The following is an 18,940-nucleotide window of genomic DNA, read 5'->3' as shown; positions in this document are numbered from 1 at the left end:
TGACTGCTTCATGCTTTGACACTGCAAACATAATCTGTCTGACCAAACAACCAATGCGGTCCTTTCTCTCTGAGAACATTCCCGCTTTGTGAAATGTGAAAGTACGCTCTGGTACCATGAGTGCAGGTTGCAGCTTGGTCTTTTTATGTCACTGCGTATAAGTACATAAGGATGATACACAATAATTCCATGCTGCAAGCACACACTATGCCTGTAATATTCCACACTGTGAGCGAACACTCACAGATCTCTAAGCTATCCCTCTTTTTCCATCTTCTCTCTGCAGTCCGGTAATTTATATATTCCCCTGTTTGGTGAGTGTAACCCCATGCAGGGCTTTGTGGGCCCACGCTGGCCAGAATTGGACAAGATTGGAACCTGTCGCGGTAATGGGGTCTCTGACCCTGTGGGGCTATCATGCTGTGTGTGTGTGTGTGTGTGTGTGTGTGTGTGTGTGTGTGTGTGTGTGTGTGTGTGTGTGTGTGTGTGTGTGTGTGTGTGTGTGTGTGTGTGTGTGTGTGTGTGTGTGTGTGTGTGTGTGTGTGTGTGTGTGTGTGTGTGTGTGTGTGTGTGTGTGTGTGTGTGTGTGTGTGTGTGTGTGTGTGTGTGTGTGTGTGTGTGTGTGTGTGTGTGTGTGTGTGTGTGTGTGTGTGTGTGTGTGTTATGGTGCATATGCGCATATGAGCAAGTCTGTGCATGTGCAGTGATGTATGAGGACACAAACCTTCCAATGGGGCCTCAAGGGCACGACTTAGCTGCCATAAACAAGCAGCCTTGGTTATCAGTTAGGCAGTTAATATTGATTATTTTAAATGGCTATCGCATTACACTCATAAATATACATTGATTACACATCCTTGGTTTGATATCCTTCGATTTGGTTTTTACAAATGCAAAAACCATTAGCAGCTCATGATACAAACAGCCATTTAGAAATGTGTATTTATGTCCTGTAGGATCCTTTGGCGAAAAGCTATTTTAAAAGCCGCTATGAACCGTATGACTTCAGAAAAAGACTTGCTCACATTCATATAATGTGCTGCATTTATTATAACTTTAATTTTTTTATATAACCTCAAACCATACATAATGAGGAACTTCTTGTTTTCCAGGAACCTTTGGAGTAATTTTCCTGGTAGTTTTATCCATTAGTTGCGTTACAGTCAATTGACTGAAAACAAAATGTCAGTCACCCCGTAATAAATCCCAACAAACGTCATCTTCACGTTCCACTTCAGCCTAAACCACCATACCTTCCAAAGACTTTACCAATGTACAATCACAGTGTCTACAAAATATACAACACATCATTAACTGTGGTCTACCCCTGGTTATTTAATACTCTATATTTTACCCCAGCCTGTGAACTCCCTCACTGGGAAAGCCTTGAGGGTAAGGATAGTTCATGTACCGCTGCCAAAATTGTGGAAGAAATGTACAACCAATGTCAGCACCCATTCAAAGCTGAACTGAATCTTACCTTTCTTCTATGCATCACTCCTCAGTAGCTTCTGCTTCTCTTTTATTTCCTCCAGCAGCTGCATAGAAGTGTTGATCATTTTGACATTGGTGTGCCTTGCTCACCGTGGGTGTAAATAATCAGATTTGTGACAAGACAGCAGCCTGTCAGAGGAGGTGTGAATTGAATTTTTGAACCCATGTTATTGGTTTGATGTTAATACCCTTCAGCGTTTAAAGCAGCGTGCCTCCGCTGTTCTCATAAAGAGAAACTGAATCACCAATTTGAGACAGAGGCAAGTGAAGATTAAAGCAGATTCACCGACTGGCAATAGCACTCTTGCAGCGTGCCAAGATGCATGCGGCCCATCTTTGCTAGATATGGCACTCATACTGTATAGGCAGTGACAGCATCTTCTATTCATCAGACATTTGCAAAGTGTTAAGTTGGCAACCACAGGGATTTAAAAAAAAGCATTTATCAAATAAAATGTTTTGCATGGCAGTTCTTCAACCCGCCATACATTCAGGAAATGTAATTGTCACCATGTCAAGTACAAACAAAAATGGAAGTGTATCTATGTCGTTATTGACACCATTGATTTTGAGAAAAGGCACCCATACACATTTGATAGACTACAACCTTATAGTTGTAGAGCCTTTTCTTTGTCCGAGAGGCTGGAAACGACTAAGGGCGAGGAGAAATAGCGTAGCGAGGTGAGAAATTGAGTGATGATGTGTGGACTCTGAATTTTGTGCGGCTTACACGGACACAATAGTTCAACATGAGGTAAAGCAGTGGGATTGAAATGGAAACTGACAAAAAGAAAAAGAGTGAAAGACTGCTGACCTGATTTATTTCCGACCTACTACTGCTCAATGCACTTGTGGCAGGGTCAGGGATTCCCACTTCCTGGTAACAGAAAGGTCTGTACTATCAAAAGAAACAGTTTTTCGGAGGTCTGACAAATTCACTACATGCTGGAGAGTATATCTGGCTTTCTGTCTTTCAAAACGTATACAAATGCATCTTCTTTTTTTTTTTACAATAATAATCATTTCCAATATTTGCTTTCATTTTTATCTAATTTCAAACACATATTATTAATAATTTCCCTCATTATGTGAATACCTTTAGTTGGGATTTAATTAATATTTGCTCTCAAATCAAAGGTAAAGGTATTCGACAATTTGAATAAATGAGTTCCCCGAAGCTTGACATAGCGGAGTGGATTCAGCCTTGAGGCATGCTTGAAAAGAAAGAGCGGCAGAGTGCTTGATCTGTCTTTATGCGCTTTTAATTACACACGGCTGGCTGGGCTCCAATCCCCGGAGAGCCGGGGTAGAGCACACGTCAGGACCAGCCACTCCGATGGCAACTCAGCATTACCCTACCTAAACACCCTGGAGGGAGGGAGGGAGGGAGGGTGGGTGGGTGGGTGAGAGGTGGGAGGATCACAGAACCCTCTTTGGTACTGGGTTAAATCAGCAGACAAATTTACAAGAGCTACAGGCAGCTTTCCATCATTCCTCCGTATCTTCACTGGCACACAGTGAACACAACTGTCGGGCTAAGGTACAGGTGCTCTCATACCTGATATAGTGTAAGATTTTATTGCGTTTTTACCACACCTGCTCATTTCTCGAAACAAAAAGCACATTTCAAATGTTTACTTTTTAAGTTTTGGGAGACAATTTGACAAGACATGTTGTATGTTCAGCCAATGAAAGTGACATTACTGACTGTCAGTGGTTGATGGTGGTGATCAGCCAACAGACAGTCAGTCCTTGTCGTTGGGTAATACGAGTAGCCAGACGCCACACAGCTATATGACTGGTTGGTCAGACAGTCAGCTCTGCCAGGACATGGGATAAGGCTCAGGCTCAGTTGGAGTGTCTGTAATAGGTGCCGATACTTGCACCTAACTACACCCTCTTGCAGACTGACATATTGACAAGCACACATGATAAATCCACAGAGATTTGAAGCCTCTCTCTCTGCCTCACACACACACACACACACACACTCTCGTCTTCCATCGACACACATTCCGACAGTTGCGAGCATGTTGAACAGCCAAAGCTGTGGGAATAAGGCTCCCTCACACAGAGACCTTTTATGTATCAGAAACCCTTGATTCACATGGCTCTCACCTCCCAGAACTGCACTTTACTGCTCAATGAATGCTGTAACCTCCAGGCAATGTCAAGGTGAAAGAAACGTGTCAGAGCCTCCCCAGTGAGCCTTCCCTCGCTCCGGCTCTCTCCAGTTAATGATCCGAGCGTGGAGAGCATCGCCTCAGCCAGGCCGGGCCAGATGAGCCCAGAGGAGCTGGTTGGAGGGAGAGGAGGATACAGACTGTAATCACAGGCAATCATCAGCTCTCTCAGTGGATTTCTGCTACTCCGGACTGGACAGCTTGGCCCCAAACCTGTGATTTAAGCTTGTCAAAAAAAAGGATGAGGAGGGAAATAAAGATTTATAACAAGGAATACACACATGTGAAAGATTCTGATGATTTACAGTATGGGAAAATGCACCAGAATCAGCTGCTTCAGTTGGGTGAGTCCTGCTGACATTTCAGGGAGGACATCAGTGTACACCTTTAAGAAAAAAAAGAAAGATTATTAGTATACAGACGACTGACTTGAATATCGTAAGGGAATTGAAGATTAAGCAGTTGTAAACACACAGTACGTCAATGCAAACCGTCAGCACAGTTAATATTGTTCATGGTTTTGACGTCCAAAACTGAGATGGTTAAACTTCGGGATAATTTTAAGAATTGTTTCCTAGTTACCCATTAAACGAAAAAATATTCCTGTCAATTGCAGTTTCATCGGCCAATCTTAGCTGAACATTGTCCACTGTAATTGTATTTTCATTATAATTTTGCTGACATATTGCTGTTTTAAAAAAGGAATATGTCATCAATATGTGCGAGATGGATAGCATGTTAACTAGCTCACACTGACAATACATCATGCTGATGTTAAGCAGTTCTAATGTTTATTTATTCACCATCTTACTTAATTGTGTATAGTATTTGCTAATTAGGTTCAAACACAAAAAAAGATCACGGTAGTGTTATAAAGGTTCACAGGATTGCCATAGTTATAACAATATGACCTGGTGGGGACGTGAATGTTTGTACCAAAATGTCATGGCAACACAGTTGACTTGGTAGGCCAAGGCATTGTGGTTTCTCCATCCTTCAGGTTAACTCCAATAGAGTTCTGCTTCCTCCAGCTTGCCTGTCTCTCTTCATCAGCACACAACCAGACCCCACATAGCCTGCAGCACTGATACTAATATGGAATACAGAGTGGTTGTCATTTCATTTTACAGCCAAGCTTGCTGGTGCCACTCAAAAAGAACAAGAGCACTTCCCTTCAACCGCCAGTCTGATCTACTGGCCTTGATATGCGAATGAAAAAACCTGCTTTTATAGCTATATGAATGTGGGCTCTGCCTTTGGAGCTCTAAACTTTATCATTGTGGTGTGTAACGATACTGTGTGAGAGAAAAAGGACTTGGACTGTATGTCTCTAACTCTTAGTCCTACGTGCTACGTGGTTGAGTCTGGTTGTCTGCTTTCTAGTGTGGTCTTTCATCACGTTCATTCCCCGTGCTGGCATGCCTGCAAGAATAGTATCTGTGTGTGTATGTTTGTGTGTGTGTATATGACAGTGTGTAGGTAAGACCAGATGTTTACTGCCATCTAGTGGCAGAATGCTACACATCTTCAGTGGGGTCAAGGAGATAATCTCTGAGGCCAAGCATTAAATATAACATATATGACAAACAGTGATGTGCAGTGTTTTGTTCCCATATACAGAAGGTGTGTGTTATTTGTGGAGGTGGATCTAGGTAGCTCATTAATGGGAGTCTATATTAGTGTAGCAGGTCAGTTAAGTCAATGAGCTAGCGCTAATTCCTTCTCCAGTCCTTCTGTGTGCTTGTGTGCTGTGTGCTTGTGCTTCTGTGTACTTGTCGCACATTTGCATATAAATTGCTTTAAATGTGATGTCGCCGCTAAATTCCTTAACCGCCACTTGTTTAAAATTCATGGCTGCTTTTGAATTTTGTCAGGCACGGTTGAGCCGTCAAACAGTCCTTTGATGCATATAAAAACCCCGGCAGGTGTGCAGGTGCGTCTACAGAGGCATTTAGACTCATATTTTTGGGAAGTTCTCTGCCTTTTTGTCTCTGGAAAGATCTGAAGCTTCACATGTCCTCCATCTTTCTCTTTCATTCTGTCCAGACTCATTCCAGTCTTTGTTAGCAGATGGTGAAGGGAGGTGGGTGTGTGTGTGTGTGTGTGTGTGTGTGTGTGTGTGTGTGTGTGTGTGTGTGTGTGTGTGTGTGTGTGTGTGTGTGTGTGTGTGTGTGTGTGTGTGTGTGTGTGTGTGTGTGTGTGTGTGTGTGTGTGTGTGTGTGTGTGTGTGTGTGTGTGTGTGTGTGTGTGTGTGTGTGTGTGTGTGTGTGTGTGTGTGTGTGTGTGTGTGTGTGTGTGTGTGTGTGTGTGTGTGTGTGTGTGTGTGTGTACACAGTATGTCTACACAGTATGTCTAGTTACATCCAGTCACAGTGATCAGTATTCTGAAACAATCTGAGGTCAGTAGCTAGACTGGCTGCACTGTAACCTTGCTCTGGGAGGGCAGAGAATATGAAGGTTTATTGTTTCCGACTTCATTATTCTATAGGAATATACAGAAGTATAATGCATTTCAATGCTTTTCCAACACATTCATCTCCGGTAATGTAGTCCAGTTTACCTAATTCTCCTGATTTTTCATTGAACAATTACAATTATTTTTGGAGATATAACAGACTCAGAAAATATACCCAGGCAGAGACACAAACACACACATACACACACACTAGGCTGGGTGATAGACAAGTGCTCTTGTTCAGTGTTAATTTGTGTCTGCTGGCTGATTGTTTGCCTCAGGAGAAACAAGGACGGTGCTTGGCGCTAAAAGTAATTCAATGGTCCATTTACATTCTGCTAATTGATTCTGGGGGGTTTTGATGAGTTTTTCTTCCGTGTGTGTGAAAGGGAGAAAGTGAGACCTAGAGCCAGATGCAAACCAATCAATCTGAATTTACACACACTTTAATTTGCAGTTTAAAAGCTAAATTGTGCAAAGCAACATCACAATGATGTAATGACAGAACGCAATATTCTGAAAATGGAAAATTCATTTTGTGAAGTATCAGTTTTTTTTAACTGAAGCACTCTCAAGATAAGCTCACAAAAGGACAATTGCCAAGTATGCTTATAACGCATAACATGCTTCAATTTGCTTTGTGTGTTAAATTATGCCTCTACCAGTTTTGAGGGAATATCCTAAACTGTACATTTGTATAAAATAGAGATGCTCTTAACAGAGGTGACCTGTACATTCATGCTGACTATGCCTACTCAGCATTAGTATGGTACAAAAGCCTCCAGCTACAGTGGAGTATGGACTCTTTGATGTTGGTGGACCTGCCAGACAGCAGCTCTTTACTGCATAGATAGCTGTGTGCATGTTTGTGTTATTTGTGTGTGTTTGCCACTTTTGATAATATGTTAATGGTAATCCCTGAGCACTGTAATTATTCAGCCTTGTTTTTGCCTCTTATTTATACAAGAATTGACTTGGAAATGCTATGAGGTTCAATCGGCAGTGATAATGGCTGGTGTTATTCTTTAAGAGTCAAACATAATTACAAGGATCCAACAAGATGATGTAAAAAGAGTATCCAATGCTGCCTTATTTAGAGGCTTAGAAACGTTAAAACTATTTGGCTTAATACACCGGAAATTTGAACAAAGAATGTTGACCGCATTTTCTCCATGTTCTCTCATCAGTATGTATAAACATGCTGCTTGTTTATGTTTTAGGGCATACTTCACATCCTTGAGAGTCTCTTTCAGCAACTTTTTGTAATTCCTCCGCTGTGTGTTTGAATGAACCTTCATTCCATGTTTCCTTTTCTAAATGTTGTGACAGCAGATCTAAACAGGATGCACATCAGCTTTAATTTAGTTAGTTTATATCAGGGATATACAGGTTGGCCAAAGTGTAGCTGTACTTCTATCAATACTGTGTTGACGCTGTTTGTACGAAGCATCTCGCTACACTGCAGATAGAGCTGCCAACAAATCTCCACAAACCCCAAACAGCATCTTACAGTTGAGCTATTTTCATCTTCATTTTTTAAATTGTATTAAGATAAATATACAGTATATGCTCCTGATAGGTTGTAGCAGAATTCATTTCCATCAAGTTAAGGTCATGGGTGCAAGTATATTTTCTAATCAAAGAGGGTTTCCCATTTCTCTGCCTTTTGCAGTGGCTAAGATTCGTTGAGGATTAAGTGTGTGTGATGGCAGGTGGGGGTGAGGCCTGAGGTTGGGTTCAAGTAAAGGTAAGGGAAAAAAGAAACTGATAAGGAAATACAATTTGACACAACCCAAGCTCCCCTGCTCTATATTCCCTCGTCGTTTCAAGTTCAATGTGGTATTTCATCACTGCAAAAATCGTATGCATTCCAGTTCTTAGATTTTAAGATGCCATCCATAATCCCTTTTGCATTATTTATTGAAAACTAGAAGAGAACACAAGCAGCCCAATTAGAGTTGTTTTGGTCTTTACCAATTATCTGTAACACTGAATTAACATTTTAAGCCAGGCGATGCGGTGGCTTTGCTTTGACAGTATTCCAAGTTAGTAGGTTATGTGTCTTGTATGTCCATATTCTGTTTCCTATTTTCCGTTTTGTCAGTGTCTGCTCACGGTCACCCTCGGGTCTGGAACAGTGTTGTACCCTATGTTATTTTATTCTGTCAGCAACACTGAACCATGTGCTGGAGGGTGGATTGGGGATGAGGAGTAGAAGTTCTTCTGGTACTTATCCAAGCCCATGTCTGTCCTCCCCTGCCCCTCCATTCCCCTCCCTCACTTTCTGTCCTTTTTCTTTTTTCCATTTCTCCTTCCTTCTCTCCCACGACCTCAGGGAGTCCTCAGGAGGTGCAGCGTTTCCAAAATGGGATGGTTTCTTCCCTCCTCTTCTTCTTTGGTCACTCTCTCCCTCTCCCAAATTAACATTGAAAAACCCCCAAACCTCACTGCTGAGTGACTCATTCAAATAATTGTTGCTTTTAGCTGTATCATGTTTCTCTGACTCTCTTCTTGCTTTTCTTCCTTTCCCCCAGTACAGTGTGGTATCTGGGCCACTTCTGAATTAGGTCCTTTTGAACAAAAAGGCAGAAAAAAGCGAGTGACAGAGAGGGAGAGAAAGAAAGGGATCCAATATCTGAGTAACCCTGTAATTTTCTGCTCTGTTTCCATGATAGCATGTTTGACCGGTACAGACAAATGAGTCAACAGGGGATTGTCCTCCGTTAAGCTGCCACTTTGTATTAGTGACCTTGTTTGTGTACACGTGTGTGAACATTTCTGTAGTGTCAGCATGTTTACACCACTTAGGTGTGCCCAGGAGTGCAACATTCTTAAATGTAAAAGGAAGACATCTTTTTAAAGGAATACGCCTGTTTAGAACTTAGAGGACAAAGACACATGGGTGTGTTAGTGTGTGTTAGAATGGGGAAGCTGAACAAAAGAGACGAGAAGTGTGATGGCAGAGGAAAGGGGAGGGGACCAGGACAGGAAGGCCAGACCCAGTCCATTTGAAACCGGCGAGAAACGTGAGACTTGCTGAAACATTTCTGGAGAAAAAGGAGAAAAGAGCGAGACATGAGGATGAGATCCCTCCCCTCTACTAAATCCCTGTTACTGTAGACTATCCTATAGCTAACCCTCCCTCCCTCCCTCTCCCTCCCCGTCCCATGTGAGCAGCAGCCTGATGACTGGACCTCTCTTTTTCTCAGCTGCTTACGCTTTGCTGCGCTCCGGCAGACATGCATTGTTCTCCACTGTACACTACTTGTTGCTCAAAGAGTTAGTGCGTGTTAGCTCCGGAAAAGATCGGCTGGGAAATACTTGAACTGCCTTGCGGTGAGTACTGACATTTGAATTTTGGGCTTTTGGGAAGAAACATGTTCTCATTCATTTGTTTCGCTGTCCGAGATTTGGATAAATGTTGAGGTGATTTCTAAACGTGATAGTGAAGTTGGCATGCTGTGAAAAGAACGAAGAGAAACTTGTTTAGAAGTTGGCAGGAGAAACGCTCCGCTAGTGAGAGAGTTTCGAGTTCTCCTCTTGGTTCTGACTGACTAGCTCCCTTTTCGCTGACTCACTCAATTAACTTAATACACATGCTGTGTGGGTGTGTGTACATGTGTTTGCCATTGTTCACAATGTCTGGAGTAATTCTCTGCAATTACCTGTCTCTGCCTCTGCCATCCAAACCCGTGTGTGTGTTCCTAATTATTGCTCCTGTGTTTTTATTTGATAATGTAAATGTGGGGAGTTTAGCAAAGGTTATGATATACAAACAGAAAGAAGCATAAAGAGAGAAGCATAAAGAGAGATTGTGGCGCACTTCTGCATCCATGTTCTTCATCTCTCTCTCAGGTTCTTATTGATTTCCTCCTCTTTGCTCGCTGAACGAGAACAATGGCCTCGCGCCTGGCCAAGACCCCCGTAAATAAGCCAACTAAATATCAACACTAAATCTCCTGCAAAGAAGTTGTTCATTGATTTACTTTGTTGCCAGAAGCGCACACATACACGCAAAGTCTCTCACACACTTACACAATCGGGCCTTGTTGTCCTGAGGGACTCTATTGTGTGTTGCACATAATTGTTTGTGTGTATGTGGCTAAAGGCTTGTCCAAAAGCTCTAGGACAATGCAGTCTCACACCAGAGGGAGGTGGATTTCTATCCCTCTCTCTCCTTTCCCTCTCCTTTTCCTGTCCAAGTCCCCCTTCACATCTGGATCTCCCCACCAGCTGACAAGGAACAAGGGAGCGGATGGAGAGAGGGAGGAAGCAGGCGTGGATGGGGGGGGAAAAGGGAAGAGAGAGGGACAGAAATGGGAGGAAGGGGAGTTTGATAAGGCCAGAGTTCATTTGGTAGACTTCCCCAAATGCAGGAAGAATGAACTCACAATATCCTTATGAATGCCCAATGTGTGAGAGGTAACACACATTGTGTATACACAGATGGGAAGCCCTCCTTCACACACATCATTGCTGTTCACATACCAAAATGGACATGAATGCAAGCATATTCAAATGCATTAAATCACACCCCCCTCAAAAACACTGATACAGATGCCAGTGCAGCCAGCATGAAGCCCATTGAACCAACTCATATTCTGATGTGGTATTCAGCTCAGCTCAGAGAGTGCTGGTGCTTCATAGAGGGCTTTGGCCGTAGCGCGTCAAGTATTCAATGTGAATTGTTGCATTAGGCTTCAGCTGTCAAAGCAAGTCTTGTTATCTGTGAGTCTCTCTTTCTCTCCTACCTTTCCGCTCATCAGTGTCGGTCCATAGCTGGACTGTAATGAGGCTCCCTGAAGTGGAAACCCTAACGAATAACTCTACTTTAAAGAGAATCACTTGGCATTTACTTATCTATGCTTTTTCATTTTCCTCTGCCAGATGAAACTGTACATGCCAGCTGCTGTTGCAATGCTCATCCTGTGCTGGGCTGCCACTCCTCTGTCTGTTTATGCATGCCAGGGCTTAGTGCCATGGCAACAGGTGTGTGTTGACATCATTACTGTTAGGCAATATAGAAGAGGCATCATTGACACACACTTGGGCGAAAGTCTTGCTCACATCTGCTCCTGCGACTCTCCTGCAGCGCATATGATCCATGGAAAGAGACTTTAGGGGGGGCTGTGATTGGGACAGTGATAAAACACCAGCCTTCATTTCCCCCTCAGCCTCCTAGGAATTGTTTGACTATGCACTTTCTGCCATATGTGCATGTGTAATTCAGCCATCGCCCTCTGTCAGTGCAGCTGGTCCCTGTCTGTCTGTAATGCTACTTTTCCGTTTATTTCTGGCTGTTACGAGCTAAGCCCACATCTTTGTGTGATTTATTGGCGAGCAGAGATTATGTTACAGTGCAGGTGGTATGAGTGAGGTCACTGCTGAAAAGGTTTACAGTCTTAAAAACCTCTCTTTGTGACTTGATATTAGTGTTGATACTGTTAATTACTTCTCTTTTAAATGGCTTGTATGTCAGTCCTAGTCAGAGTAAAATAATAATCATGTGTTGAGATCATGGTTGAGACTGTGGGTCTGTGTTAAAATCCTATCCCCTCCTGATAGTTAGTTAACGTACTGGTCTAACGTCAGCCAAGTTAGTATGCGTTACATTACATCAGCATGTCACTGGGCAGACAGAGCACCACAACCAATGAGGTGGTGTCATTTGGCCCAAGAAGCACTCTTCTGTACAGTATGTGTGCTAGCCACTTGGAGTGAAGAAGAGTGACATGTGTTGGGAACAAAGCTATAGTTTGTTTTAGTCAGGATAACAACATTCACTAAGCAGTGACGTCATCAAAGTAACAATGTAAAATAGAGAAAAGGACAGAGTTTGAATAAGACCATGAATGATGACAAAGCACCACAGTAGGACACAATGAATGTATGAATACAACTTTGAACAAACCTTTAGGTCTTTCAGGCCCTTACAACAAACAGCTTTATTCATGTGTCTAACATAAATCATGTATTTCCTACATTACAATTCTAAACAGAAACACAAACCAGAACTAAAGTGGAAATGACCAAATGGAAAAAAAACAAAGAGAACAGGTTTAGCATAACAAAGGATTTGACTGACAGTCAGCCATATTGATGAGTCCAGATATGCTACATTCGGCCATCTGGGGTATTTATTCTATAAGGATGTTATATCCGCTGTGAGCTGGACTGAATACATATGCGAGGACTCCAGTTGGGATTTGACTGATCCTCCTATCTTTCTACTCGCTTCACACTTCTCTCATTTAACCAGCTTCTTTTATTTCTTGGCGGACAAGTCTTTAGAGCAGCACCTTAGGCTTATCCTTCTCGAGTTTTCATTCCCCACCCTCTGCTGTTTAAGTTTCTCCTCTTATCTCAGCACACATACGCTGACTCATGTCAAACACATCTTCATTGCTTTGAATCATGGACTTGTCGAAGTCAGTTCACACTCTACGTGGCATATTGCAGCACCTAAGAGTGGGTCTGGTCAATTCTGATGTGGCGTATTATAGACCTGTCGAAAAGAAATACTGCCATGTGCTATTTCATAGGTTTAGCAACAATTACGTGTACATTACGATGTTATAAAGACTGGTTGGATCTTTGGTTTAGGGTTTCATCTTTTTTAGCTTCACCAGTATCCCACTATTAACGGCTTCATGACATTTCTATCTCTTGGCTCTTCATTGCTACAGTTGGTTCCAATTAGAGAGGCATTCCCTTGTTAGACATAGCTTTAAGATAATGGTGCATAAGGTCCAGCTTCACATGTATGATCCAAGACATTACATATGTCAAGACAGCCCGATTGATACAAACATATAGCTCTTCTTGAAGCGTGGGAACGGAGCAACTGTTCAAATAATCTGCTCCTTAACTGAGCCGCATGCACATTTGATCACAATGTCAGTCATTGAATCAAATCAAGTAGGCCAAGTATATAGAAAATGAAACATGTGTGTACATTTTTTGTTGTGCTTCCTCAGACAAAGAGTGTTATTGAAGCTCATTAGGAGTGTTGTCTCAGGCATTGCACATCAAGGTGTATGTGCCTGCACAGCAAATTTGACAATACCCTATGTGTATTCATTTCAGTACTGAAATGAATACACATACTGTATTGTCTTGCATGCCTGATTGTTGGAAAAAAGTGTTTCTAAACCATATTATCACTACCCATCTACATGGCCACTTTTTCCTGCTGTTGTTACTAGCCAACAAAACAATGCAATTCTCAGTGGATCTACTTTTACGACAAAAACTGGCTTCAAAAGGTCTTTCTATCTATTTTGTAAAAAGTCAGAGGCCAGATATTGTATAAATCTCCATCAAAATCCGAGTTTTCAGCATGTCACAGGTTACACATCATATTGAGATGAGAGGATTACAGCTATTATTGATGAAGAAAGAACGTTCCCTGATTATAGCCCGACTGTGTGTGTGGATACAAAGAGCTCTGATTACCGCTGGCACTGCCGCCCCGCTTCCCAGGATACCAGGCATCGACTGGCCCAGCGGGGGGGGCAAGAAAGGCTGTAGGCATACACACTGTGCAGTCCCCACATGCAGGCACACACCACACATTTAATCTCATTTTATACTCTCTGCACACATTGTCAGTTTTAAATGTAATAATTTACGGAATTTAGTATTAAATACAGAACACGGGCAGCTTTTTCAGGGCTATTTTCTTTTATTTAAACTCCAAAATTGATGATAGACACATACATGTTTACATGTGACACATAGAAAGGATTGATGTATATGTATACATCACTCTATACTCAATAAAACACTAATAAAGTTTGATGATCTCTTAAAACCAGTCATCCAAACACACACATGCTTTTTCCTGTTTGTGTTGCCCATGGACATGGCTTGGCGGCGATCCGTGGTGATGTCAGCCGTGATGTACGAGCGTTGCCGTGTGAGGGGATGACCTCAGCAGAGGCGAAGTCCCACAGGACTCGTATCAGCTGCAGCCAGCGCTCGCCGTCAAGACTTTCTCACACTCTGTATCTGCAGGAACAACTAAAGCTGCTCTGACCCCCACAAACCCCGACTTCTGATCCTTCACAGGCATCGCAAATCTACAGCAAGCAGCATGACAACTATATCTAACATGCACGGCCCAACACACCATGAATACTCTAAAAGTGGCTGTGAATATACAGACAAAGTACGAAATAAAAGGTGAACGATGTAGCAGTGTGATGGGTAGGTCTCTCTCTGCCTGCAGACAAGCGGTGGTATGGTACACTTTTCTGGCAGAATTAGTTATGTTAATGTAGGTGAGATGTGTAGGATAAGCAAAGCTATTTATCATTCTGTTGTCAATATTTATCATATGACTTTTACTGAGTATTAGCTTATTTTAAGCACAAGATTAAGGCTGTATCTGTGGTTTCCTCCATTTTTTCACACAATTAGATCTATGTGATATTCTACTAACGCCAATTTAGCTCCAACACTTAATGTTTAAGAACACTCAAACATTTTTGGCCATTCCTAAAAGAATAAAAAAGGGTGGCAACTCGTTTATTTGGTTTTAAAGCATTTCCACATAAGAGTTGGCAGCAGCATTGTGGTGTGATTACCCAAATGTGCCAATAAAAGAAAAGTGAAAGAAAAAAACACTCGCCAATATCAGTGTCGGGGAATTTATAGAGAGCAATGAAGATTTAAAAGAAAATATATTATAATTGGATAAGCTGCATGTTTGTCATGGCTCCTTGATGCATTTAGTGTATTTTGGTGACAAATTAGTACAAACAATGATAACATTCATTCAGCAAGACTGCCTTTTAAAACAACTCAGGATGGTCAGTTTTGAATGCTGTAATTTAAAAAGGGTGTAGTTACAGTTGTTCTTGTAAGTAAGGCCGGTGGTTATGCTCAACAGCCTTGGTTTGAGGCTTTTGGCTTTCGGCACATGTGTCCTGTGGCTTTTTTTCCGTGGGCAACAGAGGCAGCTATGTTCGTGTTATGGTCTGTTGTTGGCATAAATGTATTATCACTGCTATTCAAAGCAATTAGGTCCAGCTCATCGATTTTCCCCTCAGAATGGTGGCCTCGGTCCAGGTTGGCATAGAGGCTGTTCGGCCCTTGCCTCAGATTCAAGCAACAGCCGATCTATAAGTGAAATATTCCCTCTTCCAAGGACAGCTGTGCTACCAGCCATGGATGGAAAAATAATCATAGGAGCAGCAACCACATCCATGGATACAGATTAGGAATGTGTGTTCTGTATGTTGGTTTTAGGCACAGACGAGTGCATGTGTGCTCTGGTGTGCATGCATCTGTTCATGCGCGTTTAAGTTGTAAACTCTTATGAGGTGTAGGGAACAAGAGCCAGTAATGAATCGCAGAGTGAATAATAATTTATTTCTGTGGCCTCACTCTGCATTAATAAGTCACTCAAAGGTGGGTGTTTAATGACCATTGTAAAAGTGAAGGTTTGGTAAACACATAAAAGTGGTGAAGTGAAAACAGAATGTGTTAGAGTGTGGGAGAAGAGGACGGGAGAGATTGATATGTTTCTGGTAGCTTACCAGTGTGGAAAGTGCAGTCTGTCTTTAACACATTTTATTTGAATATAGTTTATTTGAATTCAAATGAATCATAACATATTATCTGTTGCCAGTCCAAAAGCTTCTGTTAATCCAAATATATTGCTTTTAGCATTTTTTCAAATATAAATCAATAATATTTTCTTTTCAGCTCAGTGAGCGAAGCATGCATTTACGGACCTCCTAGTAAGGTTTCCTTTCCTCTCCTTTCCTTGGACACCTATAACAAACAATAGATGTTGTCACGGCACTTGGTGGCAAATGTGAGTCAGATATCATGAGGCCTTGTGTATTATCCCTGGTCTGCCCCAGGGGGAGCTGTTGCTCCAGCTGTGGTAAATACCTTGCCCTTTCCTGCCCTGTCTTGCCCCCTGGCTCCATGGAACATCCCCTTTAACCTCCCTTTACCTTCTCTACATGTCTCTCAATTGGTGATTCCCTTCCTCACCCTTCATTTTAGTCTCATAATATTATAGTTTATTAAGTCACAGTTTTATTTTTTAAATGTTGACCTGTCACTGACAATAACCATAGTTTACCCATCTTCATTTTGCCATCACGTCATACCTAAAAAAACCTGGCCACGGCTGTAAACATGTTTTCACCACATGTCCTGCTTTCTGATGCCAGTCATCCGTGTGCATAGACAGAAGTCTGGTTGAGGTTATGACTGGGCTAACCCCTGGAACTAGACAGTGTCTGGGCCGGGCTGACTTTATTCTAGCTGCAGTTACATTTTGGTGTGACTTAGTGCATCGCCGTGTCTACGCTCTGCCCGGCTTTATCCCTGTAGATCTCGTTGAGCTTCAGTGTACGGTGAGTAAAGCCTTTGCCTGCTTCCCATTTCACATTGGTATTCATGTCGGGGATAGCGTCAAAGTAAAACATGGGAAAAGTGTTTGTGTGTTTACCTGCAGGGTGGCTGTCTGAGGATCAGAGGTTTAAAAGACTGCCTGATAATATCGGTTCGCTTTAATCAGATTTCATAGTACCATGTCTACATCTTTTATATCACCAGGTGCATTTGTATAGCATAAATGTGCTTTCATACCAATGCATGTGGCTTGATTGATGGCTTTTGATAATGTATTTGATAGAAATAAAACGATCACTGCCTATAAACTTGCTTATTGTACATGAATATTGATTATATTACCTTAAATGTATTGTAAGGCCCTATATGCAAGCTGTTGAGGTTTCAGTTGTTATGGTTACAGCAATCCTTCATCCCACATTAACTTAGCTATACATCCCTAGCTCCCACCACCCACAATACTCTGGGACCAGAGCCAGAGAAGTGAGCTTCCACACGAGCACACACACCCTTGGAAATACCCCTGCTCAGAATTCGGTTTTTAATTCCCCTTCGGATTTGATATAGAGAGCTTTACATTGTTATGTTCAAGTCTCAGGTCTGAGCTTTACAAGCCATATGTGCTCATATTTTTCTTTCTCTGAGATTATCGTGACCAGATGATATTGCAGCTGTCCCTTAACATATTCCAATTGACAAGGAGATATGGAAAAAAGTCTGTGTAGAAAAGAGAGAAGCAGAGAGAAAGTCATTGAAACCGGAGTCTCCTTCTTTTGAGATGCAAGCTTTTCTTGAAAATGTGTCATGATTATTTTACTATTGAAGGGTGGAGTGGACAGTAGTGCAAGTGAGTGATATAGTATGTATACCTGCACTCATGCTGGTATTGTTTGTAGAGACAGTGCAGGAGAAGAATAACGATAACTAGAGAGAAGGAAGGTAAATACTGCATTGGTCTGGGCTAAATGCCAGCTCTGCGCCACAGGGTATGAATATCTTTTCAGCCAGCATGGGCTCAGCACCAAGCCCTGCAGCACTACACACCTGTACCATTATAACCTCCTGTGAGTGTGTGTAAATTGTGTATGTGTGGGTCTTCCAGGGACCCCTAGGGTGTCTTCATCCATCTGACCATTACATTCCTCCACGATCAATTTCTTTATCTGTATTTGTTCCATGTTGTGCAGCATTTCTGATCAATTGATACAAGGTCTCTTACATTTGTTTCCAGTTTCCAACCGTCATAATATACTTATAATATGATAATCAAGGATATTTGATAGGAACAAATGAATATTATTGGATAATTGTAACTTTTCCAGGTGCATATTATGGTCGATCTTTAGATTTGGGGAATTGGTCAGAGAAAGTAAATAGTTTAAGGATGTAATCTTAGACTTTATGTTCTGACATTGTATGAGCTTAAAATTATCAAAAATGTATAGTGGACAATGAAAATAATAACCGCCATGTTTTACGACACCCATTAAGAACAAAGTATCTATTAATAAGAAATGCTGTTATAATGCAAACGAAACAACTGCAGTGATGACATTTTCCATAAATGATGACTCATGCAGTCTGTATTAAAATGGCATCTCCTATTTTGGAAAGTGTCCTTACCTCAGGCAGAACCATCTGTATTCCAAGCTCAATTTTTTCTCAAGCTGAATAATCTCAGCGGGCCCATTAACCTCTACACCGCTTCTGATCCTGCTGAGTCTTCTTGGCTCCAGAGAAGCTCCTCTCTTCCAAGAGGGTGAGGGGGCAGCGGAGCAGACTCATTACTGGGGCATTGGCCGGCCTCTAACTCAGACTGGAAGGACAATCATTAAACACACAAAGCTAATGACCGCCGACTGCTCGATTTGTTTTTTTCTATCAGCCTGGATCTCTGCTTGTTGTTGTGTGTGCTCGCGTGTTGGCACAGGTTACACATTGATGAGATCTGTGGGGACGGGATAACAGAGCAACGGAGAGATTGAGTTAGCGAGAGTGAGTCAGAAAGGTGTGTTAATTGGTTCTGAGTGACCATCTGGACCAGAGATTTCAGACAGGACTCCCCGCCAGCCTGTAATGAGGACTCATCAGGCCGGGGCTACCATCGCAATGACTTCTGCCAAGCGTCGGGGCATCGTCATGGTAACCTCTGAGCCCTTTTAAGATCTCAAAGGTTATGAGTCAGCCAATTACAGCTCAGAAACATGAGAAGGATCCCTGATATGTGTCCTTAGGAATGAGTTTCAAACTGGCAGGAACTGAAAATTGTCATCAAATGCCAAGAAAGATTTAACTCAAGGAAATATCTATTTACTATATTTTTTTTATATGAGCATAAATACCAATTTTGGAGAGTAAAATCCATAAGTTTGACCACTTCGTACATTGCCATGTGAACCTGTTTAAGTAATTAGGAAAATATACAAGTTTTGTT

At 42.0% G+C, this 18,940-nt stretch overlaps 1 protein-coding gene across 5 annotated transcripts in view; it reads left to right on the top strand.

Annotated features, from left to right (window-relative positions):
* Positions 1-18,940, top strand: part of sash1a (SAM and SH3 domain containing 1a) — a 164,898-nt gene that overhangs the window by 81,555 nt on the left and 64,403 nt on the right. Inside the window, exon 1 of one of the 5 annotated variants that reach the window (XM_079647045.1) lies at positions 9,225-9,468. The exons of the other annotated variants lie outside the window; for them this stretch is intronic. The gene's annotated coding sequence lies outside the window, so the exon portion shown is untranslated. Of the gene's footprint in view, positions 1-9,224; positions 9,469-18,940 lie in introns of those variants that run through there. 5 annotated transcript variants of the gene reach the window in all.

Source organism: Notothenia rossii (assembly GCF_949606895.1).
Source record: "Notothenia rossii genome assembly, chromosome: 8".
Lineage (NCBI taxonomy): Eukaryota > Metazoa > Chordata > Actinopteri > Perciformes > Nototheniidae > Notothenia > Notothenia rossii.
The sequence above is the reverse complement of the archived record's forward strand: the minus strand, read 5'-3'. Positions and strand labels throughout refer to the sequence as shown.